The sequence below is a fragment of the Lampetra fluviatilis genome, chromosome 5 (genome assembly GCF_964198595.1).
Source record: "Lampetra fluviatilis chromosome 5, kcLamFluv1.1, whole genome shotgun sequence".
Classification (NCBI taxonomy): domain Eukaryota; kingdom Metazoa; phylum Chordata; class Hyperoartia; order Petromyzontiformes; family Petromyzontidae; genus Lampetra; species Lampetra fluviatilis.
This window is the reverse complement of record NC_136279.1, coordinates 5,354,484-5,366,144: the sequence shown is the minus strand read 5'-3', so window position 1 is coordinate 5,366,144 and position 11,661 is coordinate 5,354,484.

Sequence of the window (11,661 nt, the reverse complement as noted above, 5' to 3'; positions counted from 1 at the left end):
GAAGCGACCTGGCCACCAATAATAGGTCAACGAAGTGGCTTAACATGTGGAGAGGTAGAGCAGCCAAAAACTCTTCGCAGATGTTTCTAAATGTGGAGGGAGAACCCGTAGGACCCGGAGAGAAATCCACGTAGCCACGGGGAGAACATGCAACATCCAAATATACAGCAGGCGCCGGGGTCGGGATTGAACCCACGCCCTCCTGTATACCAGGCGAGGTAGTTAACATCTCGCCTTGAGCCAGTGGCTGAAATTCCACATTCCTATGGTGGCACATTTCACAACCACTGTTGACTTCCCTTCAAAGTGGTACGTATTCTATCGACCCCAAAGGGATGCTGTATTTGAGCTCACAACCTTCAGATTGCTGCGATATCCTCGCTCTAAGCCAAGAACCCCCACCTGGCCGGCAATGATAACGACAGCTCAATTATCGCAAGAGAAACTCTCAATGCATAGCCACGGCTCAATTAGGTCTACGTTGCCACGGAGGTAATGAATTTCAGTGAGCGCCCCTCGTCTGCTTAAATAAATGACATTGACGTGTGTGCGCGTGTGTGCGCGCGTCTCTCTCTGTGTGTGTGCGCGCGTCTCTCTCTGTGTGTGCGCGTCTCTCTCTGTGTGTGCGCGCATCTCTCTCTGTGTGTGTGTGTCTCTCTCTGTGTGTGCGCGCGTCTCTCTCTGTGTGTGCGCGCATCTCTCTCTGTGTGTGTGTGTCTCTCTCTGTGTGTGCGCGCGTCTCTCTCTGTGTGTGCGCGCATCTCTCTCTGTGTGTGTGTGTCTCTCTCTGTGTGTGCGCGCGTCTCTCTCTGTGTGTGCGCGCATCTCTCTCTGTGTGTGCGCGCATCTCTCTCTGTGTGTGTGTGTCTCTCTCTGTGTGTGCGCGCGTCTCTCTCTGTGTGTGCGCGCATCTCTCTCTGTGTGTGTGCGCGTCTCTCTCTGTGTGTGCGCGCGTCTCTCTCTGTGTGTGCGCGCATCTCTCTCTGTGTGTGCGCGCGTCTCTCTCTGTGTGTGCGCGCATCTCTCTCTGTGTGTGCGCGCATCTCTCTCTGTGTGTGCGCGCGTCTCTCTCTGTGTGTGCGCGCGTCTCTCTCTGTGTGTGCGCGCATCTCTCTCTGTGTGTGTGTGTCTCTCTCTGTGTGTGCGCGCGTCTCTCTCTGTGTGTGCGCGCATCTCTCTCTGTGTGTGTGTGTCTCTCTCTGTGTGTGCGCGCGTCTCTCTCTGTGTGTGTGCGCGTCTCTCTCTGTGTGTGCGCGCGTCTCTCTCTGTGTGTGCGCGCATCTCTCTGTGTGTGTGTGTGTCTCTCTCTGTGTGTGCGCGCGTCTCTCTCTGTGTGTGTGCGCGTCTCTCTCTGTGTGTGCGCGCGTCTCTCTCTGTGTGTGCGCGCATCTCTCTCTCTGTGTGCGCGCATCTCTCTCTGTGTGTGTGTGTCTCTCTCTGTGTGTGCGCGCATCTCTCTCTCTGTGTGCGCGCATCTCTCTCTGTGTGTGTGTGTCTCTCTCTGTGTGTGCGCGCATCTCTCTCTCTGTGTGCGCGCATCTCTCTCTGTGTGTGCGCGCATCTCTCTCTGTGTGTGCGCGCGTCTCTCTCTCTGTGTGTGCGCGCGTCTCTCTCTGTGTGTGCGCGCATCTCTCTCTCTGTGTGTGCGCGCGTCTCTCTCTCTGTGTGTGCGCGCATCTCTCTCTGTGTGTGCGCGCGTCTCTCTCTCTGTGTGTGCGCGCGTCTCTCTCTGTGTGTGTGCGTCTCTCTCTGTGTGTGCGCGCGTCTCTCTCTGTGTGTGCGCATCTCTCTCTCTGTGTGTGCGCATCTCTCTCTGTGTGTGCGCGCGTCTCTCTCTCTGTGTGTGCGCGTCTCTCTCTGTGTGTGCGCGCGTCTCTCTCTGTGTGTGCGCGTCTCTCTCTGTGTGCGCGCGTCTCTCTCTGTGTGTGCGCGCGTCTCTCTCTGTGTGTGTGTCTCTCTCTGTGTGTGTGTCTCTCTCTGTGTGTGCGCGCGTCTCTCTCTGTGTGTGCGCGCGTCTCTCTCTGTGTGTGCGCGCGTCTCTCTCTGTGTATGCGCGCATCTCTCTCTGTGTGTGTGTCTCTCTCTGTGTGTGTGTCTCTCTCTGTGTGTGCGCGCGTCTCTCTCTGTGTGTGCGCGCGTCTCTCTCTGTGTGTGCGCGCGTCTCTCTCTGTGTGTGTGTCTCTCTCTGTGTGTGTGTCTCTCTCTGTGTGTGTGTCTCTCTCTGTGTGTGCGCGCATCTCTCTCTGTGTGTGCGCGCGTCTCTCTCTGTGTGTGCGCGCGTCTCTCTCTGTGTATGCGCGCATCTCTCTCTGTGTGTGTGTCTCTCTCTGTGTGTGCGCGCGTCTCTCTCTGTGTGTGCGCGCGTCTCTCTCTGTGTGTGCGCGCGTCTCTCTCTGTGTGTGTGTCTCTCTCTGTGTGTGTCTCTCTCTGTGTGTGCGCGCGTCTCTCTCTGTGTGTGCGCGCGTCTCTCTCTGTGTGTGCGCGCGTCTCTCTCTGTGTGTGCGCGCGTCTATCTCTGTGTGTGCGCGCGTCTCTCTCTGTGTGTGCGCGCATCTCTCTCTGTGTGTGTGTGTCTCTCTCTGTGTGTGCGCGCGTCTCTCTCTGTGTGTGTGCGCATCTCTCTCTGTGTGTGCGCGCGTCTCTCTCTCTGTGTGTGCGCGTCTCTCTCTGTGTGTGTGTGTGGATTTTGCGTGCTTGGTTGGGCGGGGGGGGGTGTAGCGGTTTGTGACCCAGATTCGTTTTCTTGGCCGTGCAAATCTCTCTCGTAGCTCGTATCTGAACATAGGCAGGGCCTCTGTTGAGTCAAATGAGCCTAAGCTGAATGAATACCGTCCGAATTTGTGTTCAGCGTCGGCACTCGAGGAGACAAATTAGATGAGGATTGCTTAGCGCTATCCGCAACACCTTCTCTTGTGCATTCCTCAATTTGTTGCGTGCACGTGTGTGTGTGTGTGTGGGACCTCCTGCCAGCGAGCCGTCGACACTTCGCCTGGCCTCAAAGTGCACTTAGCCTGGCACAAGCGCCGCGGTGACATCACCGCCACTGAGTGTTGTTGTGCCAACAGCGCTTGCCTCAATTGTCTATCACTGGCTTGGGAACGTTTGCCTTTGCGTGCATGTGTGACACTTAATTGCAATACTGCAATATGATTTAGATTCGTATCGCATCTCTACATAGCATCTCCAAGGTGCATTCTGCTTCTCTCACATCTTACTCTGTCCCATCCCACGATCTACGCTCCTCTCTGTGCCTCGCTAGCTCTGCGCCCAGTCTCGCTCTCGTTCGTTTTTCCTTATTGCTCCCCTTCACTGGAACAACCCCCCACTGCACATGAAACAATCACGTTCACTGACCTGCTTCCGTTCCTCCCTTAAACAACCCCCATATATTCTCCCCTAGCCCATCCTCCTACTGCTACTCCCTTACCCATGTCCCCCAGCTATGACCATGACGATTCCAATCCCTATCACGACCCCACCCCCAATCACGACCCAAACCCAATCACTACCCCAACCCCTATCACTACCCCACCCCCAATCACTACCTCAACCCCAATCACTACCCAAACCCAATCACTACCCCAACCCCTATCACAACCCCAACCCCTATCACTACCCCAAACCCTATCACTACCTCAACCCAATTACTACCCCAACACCTATCACTACCCCAACCCCTATCACTACCCCAATCCCTATCACTACCCTGAGTTCAGTTCACAATGTTGCTAAATTCGCATCCAAGAATTTTCAATTTTTTTCCGATTTAAGCTTCATGGTACAATATTTTATTACGTCACAATATATATACACTGTTGTGTGCGTGTATGCCCTGGCTGTCCATGGGCTTGACTTGATCATAGGTGCATGTGAGGTTCGAGCAAGAAAACCTGCTGCACTATGTAGCAGAGGTGTGGACTCGAGTCATGTGACTTGGACTCGAGTCAGACTCGAGTCATGAATTTGATGACTTGCGACTCGACTTGGACTTGCATAACAATGACTTTGTCCCACCTATGAGATGTGGACTCGAGTCATGTGACTTGGACTCGAGTCAGACTCGAGTCATGAATTTGATGACTTGCGACTCGACTTGGACTTGCATAACAATGACTTTGTCCCACCTCTGCTATGTAGCGACTGAACAGCTGAATGGAAGCCCGTGTCTTTGACACTGGCACCTGCTATGGAGGTGAGCTGTCCTCCAACCGTTGGCTGACCATTTGCAACCTGTTTCAAGTTTCGATTTAAAGCTTTCGTGACTGCAGGGATTCATCTTCTTGGTTCTTTCGGTAAAGTCACGTAGAAGGGAAATAATAAAATAATAAAAATAAAACATAATAAAATAATTCTCACGACGTTTCGGCCACAACGCAAGCAGCCGTCTTCAGGTGACCTATTCTTCACCTAAGGACGGCTGCTTGCGTTGTGGCCGAAACGTCGTGAGAATTATTTTATTATGTTTTATTTTTATTCTTTTATTATTTCCCTTCTACGTGACTTTACCGAAAGAACCAAGAAGATGTTTCAAGTTTGTTTTGTGGAACCAGGTGGTAACTCAAGAGACGAAGAAAGTCGCATTTGCAAAAGTGACATTGGCCACCAATATGACACCAACATGATGTGCCTGTTGTTCTTCTACAGTTGGAGTAAGTGTCCACCTCGGACTTTATTCAAACCTGCACAGTTGGTTTCAGCGAGTTGTTGAGGATTCCAAGAAATACATTTGATTGGTGTTTACAATCAGGGTTAGCTTGTCCCCCCCATCCGCTTGATAATGATGGAAAATGGATTAAGTTTAGGATGGTGGCTCATCCAGCTGTTATGGCAATATTGGGTGCCCAGTCCAGATCTCACCAGAAACGCTGGCTAATTGGAGCCGTTCCATCGGAGAGAAAGAAGACTAAATGCATGCGTGTATAAGATACACACACACACGTGCTACTTGCGGGGAGAGGTTAGGGTATTTAAGGTGACCGGTGCTTTTTCCATAATGAGTCTCCCAAGCTGCCGTAACTCCTGCCTTCACTGCCTTGGGTAATAAAACAAGACCCTCACCTTGAGCGCCCCGCGACAATCCATTCCTTACCTGCTGCTCCCTGCTCTGTCATCGTAAATCTGAAGGGCTCTGAATGTATGGATGCAAATAATTTGTATTTTGAGACAAAGAGTGTGTCTCGCTGCTGCATGGCACAGGAACATTTGAGCTATTCACCAGGCTACTCTTGAAAGCCGTTCACTGGCTCACTTACCAACCTCGGCATTATAGTGTGATCGTTGCTGATAAACTCCTTGCCAGGGGCATTTGCGTCGACATGCATAATTGATCACAATCAGATCTTTGTATATAGTGGAGAAATCCGATGAGCTATACAGCTTGTTTTCACAGATGCCCAGTAGGGGCGGGTCAGAAAGTTACAGCAATAAAAAAAACACGATATGAGTGCAAAGTATAGATAAGGTAAGAAAATCACAAAAACAACTGTATTTGTATTTACCAGGTAGAGCCCGCTGAGCTATTAGCTTATCTTTCACAAGCGACATGGCCACAAATGGTAGCTCAACGAAGCGGCTTATTTCTTGGAAATTAATAGCAGCAAAACAATCTAAATAATCTTAACGCATGTTTCTCAATTTACGGCAGGCTACGGTACTCGAGCCTTCAGTAGAGCTGGCACTGAGCAAAAAGAAGTCAATCGCAGTGATGAGAGAGAGGAACTTGCGTGGGTATGGCGTTCGACTCATGTGATTCCAGGATTAACGACGCCTGCAAGTATTACCATCTGGTATCGCAATCTTCAAAGTGATATTAATACATGTTCTATTGCGTTTTACACGATGGACGGACGCGCGTGTTTTGCGTCTAAGCGCAACAAAAGCAGAACCATGCCAAGTCTCAGGCCTCATTTGGCTCAGCCCATCGTAGGGTTGCCACCTATGAGGTAGACACAACCGGGACATATCACGGGAAGGAAACGTTCTCACAATGTCCAAGGAGGGGAGAATTACATGTAAATGCATTATGTTGAATTGCGTGCCATTATGCAACTCACAAAACCTGGGACTTTTAATGTCCTGGGGAGACTTACAGATTTCCCAGGACAACTGCATCAAAATAGGACGATCCTGGGAAAACCAGGACAGGTGGCAAGGGCAGCCTGATGGATGTCAACTGCTGCTGCTGCTTCGCAAAGCGGCAATGCAGCCTTGATCAGAGAAAGATGTTTGTGTTTCTGTGCTGCGCGCAGACACGACCTGTGGAGGCATCAGTAGCCAATCACACTGAACTTGCATTAATTGATATTTCAAGGTGCAGCATCACAGCAGCTTAAAAAAAACTATTTATCAAAGCGTTGCTCATATGATGTTGTCCAACACCGGAATGACTGGAGCTACCTACATGAGCTTAAGCTGCCCGTAAAATACGTGACTTCTCTGCAGCAAGCCCTATTGAATATCTCCCTTTTCTCCGTCTCCTTTCAAAACAGACACTCCTTCATGCGTCTCACTTCTGCTTGCTCCCATGTTGTGTTGTGGGGTGCCGCGGTGGCGAGATGTGAACTGCCTTGCCTGGTATACAACAGGTCGTGGGTTTGACCCCGACCCCAATTCCTGTATATTTAGAATTTGCATGTTCTCTCTGCCCTTGGTCGCATGGATTTTTCTCCAGGTCCTCCGGCTTTTCCCTCCACAATTACAAACTCGCGTTTAGAGATTTTGGCTGCTATACATTTCCAAATAAGGCAATTCGTTGCGTTATCATTTGTGTCCAGGTCACTTCTGAAAAATATCGATTTAGCCCAGTGGGCCTTACCTGGTAAAATAAAAATAGTTCAATAGTTTAAGTGTTCCAGTTCATTAAAGGTGTCATGTTTATGAAAGTATATTGAATACATGTAATGTTCTTATTAATTTATTTATTTATGTGCTTCTTTTTTTACGTGGTACCTAACCATACTATTTTTGATGAAATGGACATTCCAATTTGCAATACCACCCTCCACGATGTTTAAATTCATTGCATTCGTTTCATGAATGAAAGAAAAAAAACCAAGCAATTACATTTGCTTCATATACACAATTTGAATAATTGCATCCAAAAGTAAATTCCCAATTACCAATGCACTGAAACATCGCGAACGCAAGGTTTCTGTTTCAAATAGTAGTTCATTTACAATGAACGAGCAACATCGCAAAAAAATATATCGCTGGATTAATTGGAAGGAAAGCCTAATCTATATTATGGCATTTAATCTTAATCTTTATTAGGACGTTTCCTTTAAAGGAAACATTATTCTTATTTCAGAATTAAAATGCGTAATTGAAACGTATTGCCTATTATGCTCGTGCATTAATTCAATCTTAGAGTTTAATCAGTCCTAAGTTCAAATGCGAAATCAAATACGATACCCAAGAAACCGCAGCGCCATGCGTGTTTGTCGCTTATAAAAGAGAAAAAAGGGGGCACCTAAATGAGCCTCGAACCTAATTCAACACGCAGTGGCGCATTGGGATCTACAGATGCAACGCACCTTACAAATGTAAAAAAAATTAACCCGTAAAAACAACGTTTTTCACTATAAATCCTTTATATGCGTGGCGGCTAGAGTCCTCTCGTCCTCTGGCTTGAGATGGCTGCCACCTATGGGTCAGATGATTGCCTGCCACCATTAAGCAATTGGTAATTAAATATAATTTATTTTTTCCTAAAAAGTGTAACATTTTGGAAAATGTTTTTTCACGAAAATAAATTGTCACGCACAACGAGTCTGTGTGCAAAATGTCAGCTCGATTGGATCACGGGAAGTGGTTTAAAAAACGACCGAAAGATTTGCACGGTCGTAAGCGCGCAAGCAAGCAAGTGAACTTAATATAAAGGATTTAATGACACATTAACGCGGGGTGCGCAGGCAGCGGAACTGCACTGGGGCTCACGGCGAAAGTGGGAGCCCGGCAGCCAGGATACGAACAGAGGCGGTTAATTGGACAGGCGGGACAGATTTGATTCGTTGCACCAGGCTTCACGCATGGACACGTGTGGAATTGCATGGCCCGGGCACTGTCATTGTGGAGAAGGATGCATTGATTGTAGGGGTGCTTCCCTCGGTTGGGATGGGGCGAGGCGCGCTAACCGTGCGTGGATCGGAGTCGGGCTACGTCTGTGGTGGCTGATTGAACGGTGTTTGAGCGGTAATTGCTTGAAATTTGTTTTTAAATACTGGGAGGGGAAAAAAACATGTAATAACAAACACGTGAAAATTAATACCAGCCACAATTTGAGTAATTGTACGACTTTGGGTATTAACTTAATTTTGAAAAAAATAATGAAACCTTTGCCTTAGTTTTTAAAAAAAGGTCTCGCACCGATTTGCCAATTTTCACGCGTAAAAAAACAAGTGGAAAAAGTAATTTTAAGTTTACGTATGAATACTTTAATTAGACTCCCCCCAACTAAAGATCGCATAAATTGCGCTGTAAATATTACGAGCGGTCAAGTATGGTCAATTAACCGCGGCGACAGACATTGGCGTGACGAAGCATTCATCCACGTGTGGATCGACAAAGCACCGTGAGTTTTTATTTATTTATTTGAATAATTATTACCGTATTAGGAATAACACACGCCTCTTATGAGATACCACCAACTTCTGTAGCCATAGGGATGCCCTTTGGGTGGAATCCAAGCATTGTAAGCGATGGCTAATGATGATTACTCGTCGCCTGTTAGCGAGTGACTCCTCCCCACGGGCATTCTCGTGCATGGGCATGGCAGAGGCACAACAGGGAGGGGGGGGGAGGAGAATGGGGCAAGGGACTGTCTGTGTGGCCCCCTCCAAATGTTTTTAAATCCTTTATATTAAGTTCGCTTGCTTGCTTGCGTGCTTGCTTGCTTGCGTGCTTGCTTGCTTGCGTGCTTGCTTGCGTGCTTGCTTGCTTGCGTGCTTGCGTGCGTGCTTGCTTGCTTGCGTGCTTGCTTGCTTGCGTGCTAGCTTGCTTGCTTAAGACCGTGCAAATCTTTCGGTCGTTTTTTAACCCACTTCCCGTGATCCAATCGAGCTGACATTTTCCACACAGACTCGTTGTGCGAGACAATTAATGTTTGTGAAAAAAATTCCCAAAATTTTACACTGTTTAGGGAAAACAAATTAAATATTTAATTACCAATTGCTTAATATTGGCAGACAATCGTCTGACCCATAGGTGGCAGCCATCTCAAGCCAGAGGACGAGAAGACTCTAGCCGCCACGCATATAAAGGATTTATAGTGAAAAACTTTGTTTTTACGGGTTTACTTGTTTTACCCCCCCATTAAATATTTGCGCGTCGCATGAGATGGATTCAAACGAAGTTGTTCAAACAACAAAAAACACGTTTGCATTGTTCTTTAACCATCCAAATACGATCGTCGCTCAAGGTGCCTTATTCCACCGACTGTAGATTTCATTAACTGGGGGAAACAACATCTGGGTCACGAGGGTGAGCTGCGGTGACGGACGTGGTGCAGTGTATAGTGCGATAACTCATGCACACGTGAGACTCTGAACCAGGGACGGGCCTCGAGTTTGGCCCACAATTTCACGTCCTTTGGCCTGCGGTCTACATGAGATTTTCCACTTCAAAACGGCCCACATATTATATTTATCCTTTTCTGCGAGCGTCTTGGTTCGCACGACCCGAGGGGACATATTTTGACCTCTGCAACACCACGCTTCCAAATTTTTTGCACGCTCGAGAAATAAGCGACTCTGAACTCACAACCTACGGCTGAGCCACCTGGCTGAATCACCGTCGCGAGTGAGCAGCAAGCGCCTGGATTCCTGCACGTGGTTTTGGTTTGTTTCCCTTGCGTTGCTCCCAATGTAGTTCTCGCCTGCACGCGCAACATCCTTGACACACGTGACACCGGTGTGAAACGTCGACTGCCACGCTTTTGTGCAAGAATTGGCATTCATCACAATAAGCAGTTCGCTTTCTGCCGTGTTGCTGCTGCCGCCGCCGCCGCTGCTGCTGCAGTGTCGTCTCTGCAAGCACACAGCAATTGACAGCACGTGTCTCTTTCGCAGAGAAATCAATGCCTGGGCCCTGCCAATTTCCCCAATTAATTCCTTCGTGACAAAGTGTCTCGCGCACAGGATTATATGCGTGGCTGCGAGCGACTGTGCTGTGCATTCCTCCGTGTCATTGCTAATGCCGCTGCATATAAAGTTGCATCCATCCCTTAAGGTGTAAAGTTGTAATTTGGATCACCCTCGTATATTAAGTAGAACTCCCCCCTTTCAATGAAGTTGAGCCAAAAGTTGAGCCAATTAGTGGCTTAGAATATACAATAAAAAACACATTTAAACGTGAAATTATGACACAAATGTGTTGTCAAATTCATCGTGTTAAAAACAGATAAGCGACTGCTCTCCGATTGGCACGTTTGGCTGCGTACGGTGCGAAAGAAGTTCAACATACATACACAATGACGCTGATACAGCTGACATTGAGGGAGATAAAGCTGCTGCTGCTGATGATGATGATAACGACAATGTTGACGCTGCTGGGGATGATATCGATGATGGTGATATTGCTCACGATGATAATGGTGCCGTCACTGCTGCTGCTCATCATGTTGATGCTGTGGAGAATGATGATGATGATGATTTTGTTGAACCGCTTTTTGCGTTCAGTTTGTTGTCCTTCCCCGCACCTCCGATTAGCACGGTCGGCCACATACGGTGCGAATGAAGTTCAACACACATACAGATATGTTCGCGATGAGGCTGCTTACAATGTTGGCGATGTTGCCGTTCATTGGCATGGTAATAGGTCGTGATGATCAGGCACGTAATGGTTAATCGATTCATGAATGAAAATCGATTCTCACGCCAAAAATACGTGATTCGAGTTATGTGTGTAAGAATTTACAATTGGGATGAATGTGTTGCCCTGTGGACACGATGTACTATCATCATCACAATGTAAAAACACTACTCTTCAACCTAATGGCGAAGCAAAATTGTGACTATTCGTCATATCGCAAGGGGTCACGTAGTTACATGCCTAGTACTCATGCTGTTACTGATTAAAGTGAATATGACATTGATTATCATGATTGATGGTGATGTTGCTGCTGCTGTTGATTCTCATGAGGGTGAGACTGACAGTGTTGGTAATGATGAGACCGCTGCTGATGGTGATGCTGCTATTGACGATGTCGCTACTACTCTTGATGATGATGATGATGATAATAATAATAACGAGTATATGATGTCTCAGCTGACAGCTCTTGTATGTCCATATATGGCTGCATTCCTCTGTATGAGCGTCACTCGGTTTCTCATGTGAGTTGTCTGGGTTGGAGGCATCACTGGTGGTGGATTGTAGTCATTAAAATATTTTACCTGGAAAATACCTTGAGATTGAACATCTCGTTTACGAGGACATTGACGGTATAGATGCCCCCCTCCCCCATAATGGAATCTATAAAAAACGAAAACTATTTTTATTTAAATGTGGAGGGAAAAAACGGAGGACTCGGAGACAAATCCATGCAACCACGGGGAGAGAGAACATGCAAACTCCAAATTGACAGGCGTCATGGTCGGGTTTGAACCCACAACCTCCTATATACCATGCGAGGTAGTTAACATCCCGCCGTCGTGGAGCCTGTCTGCC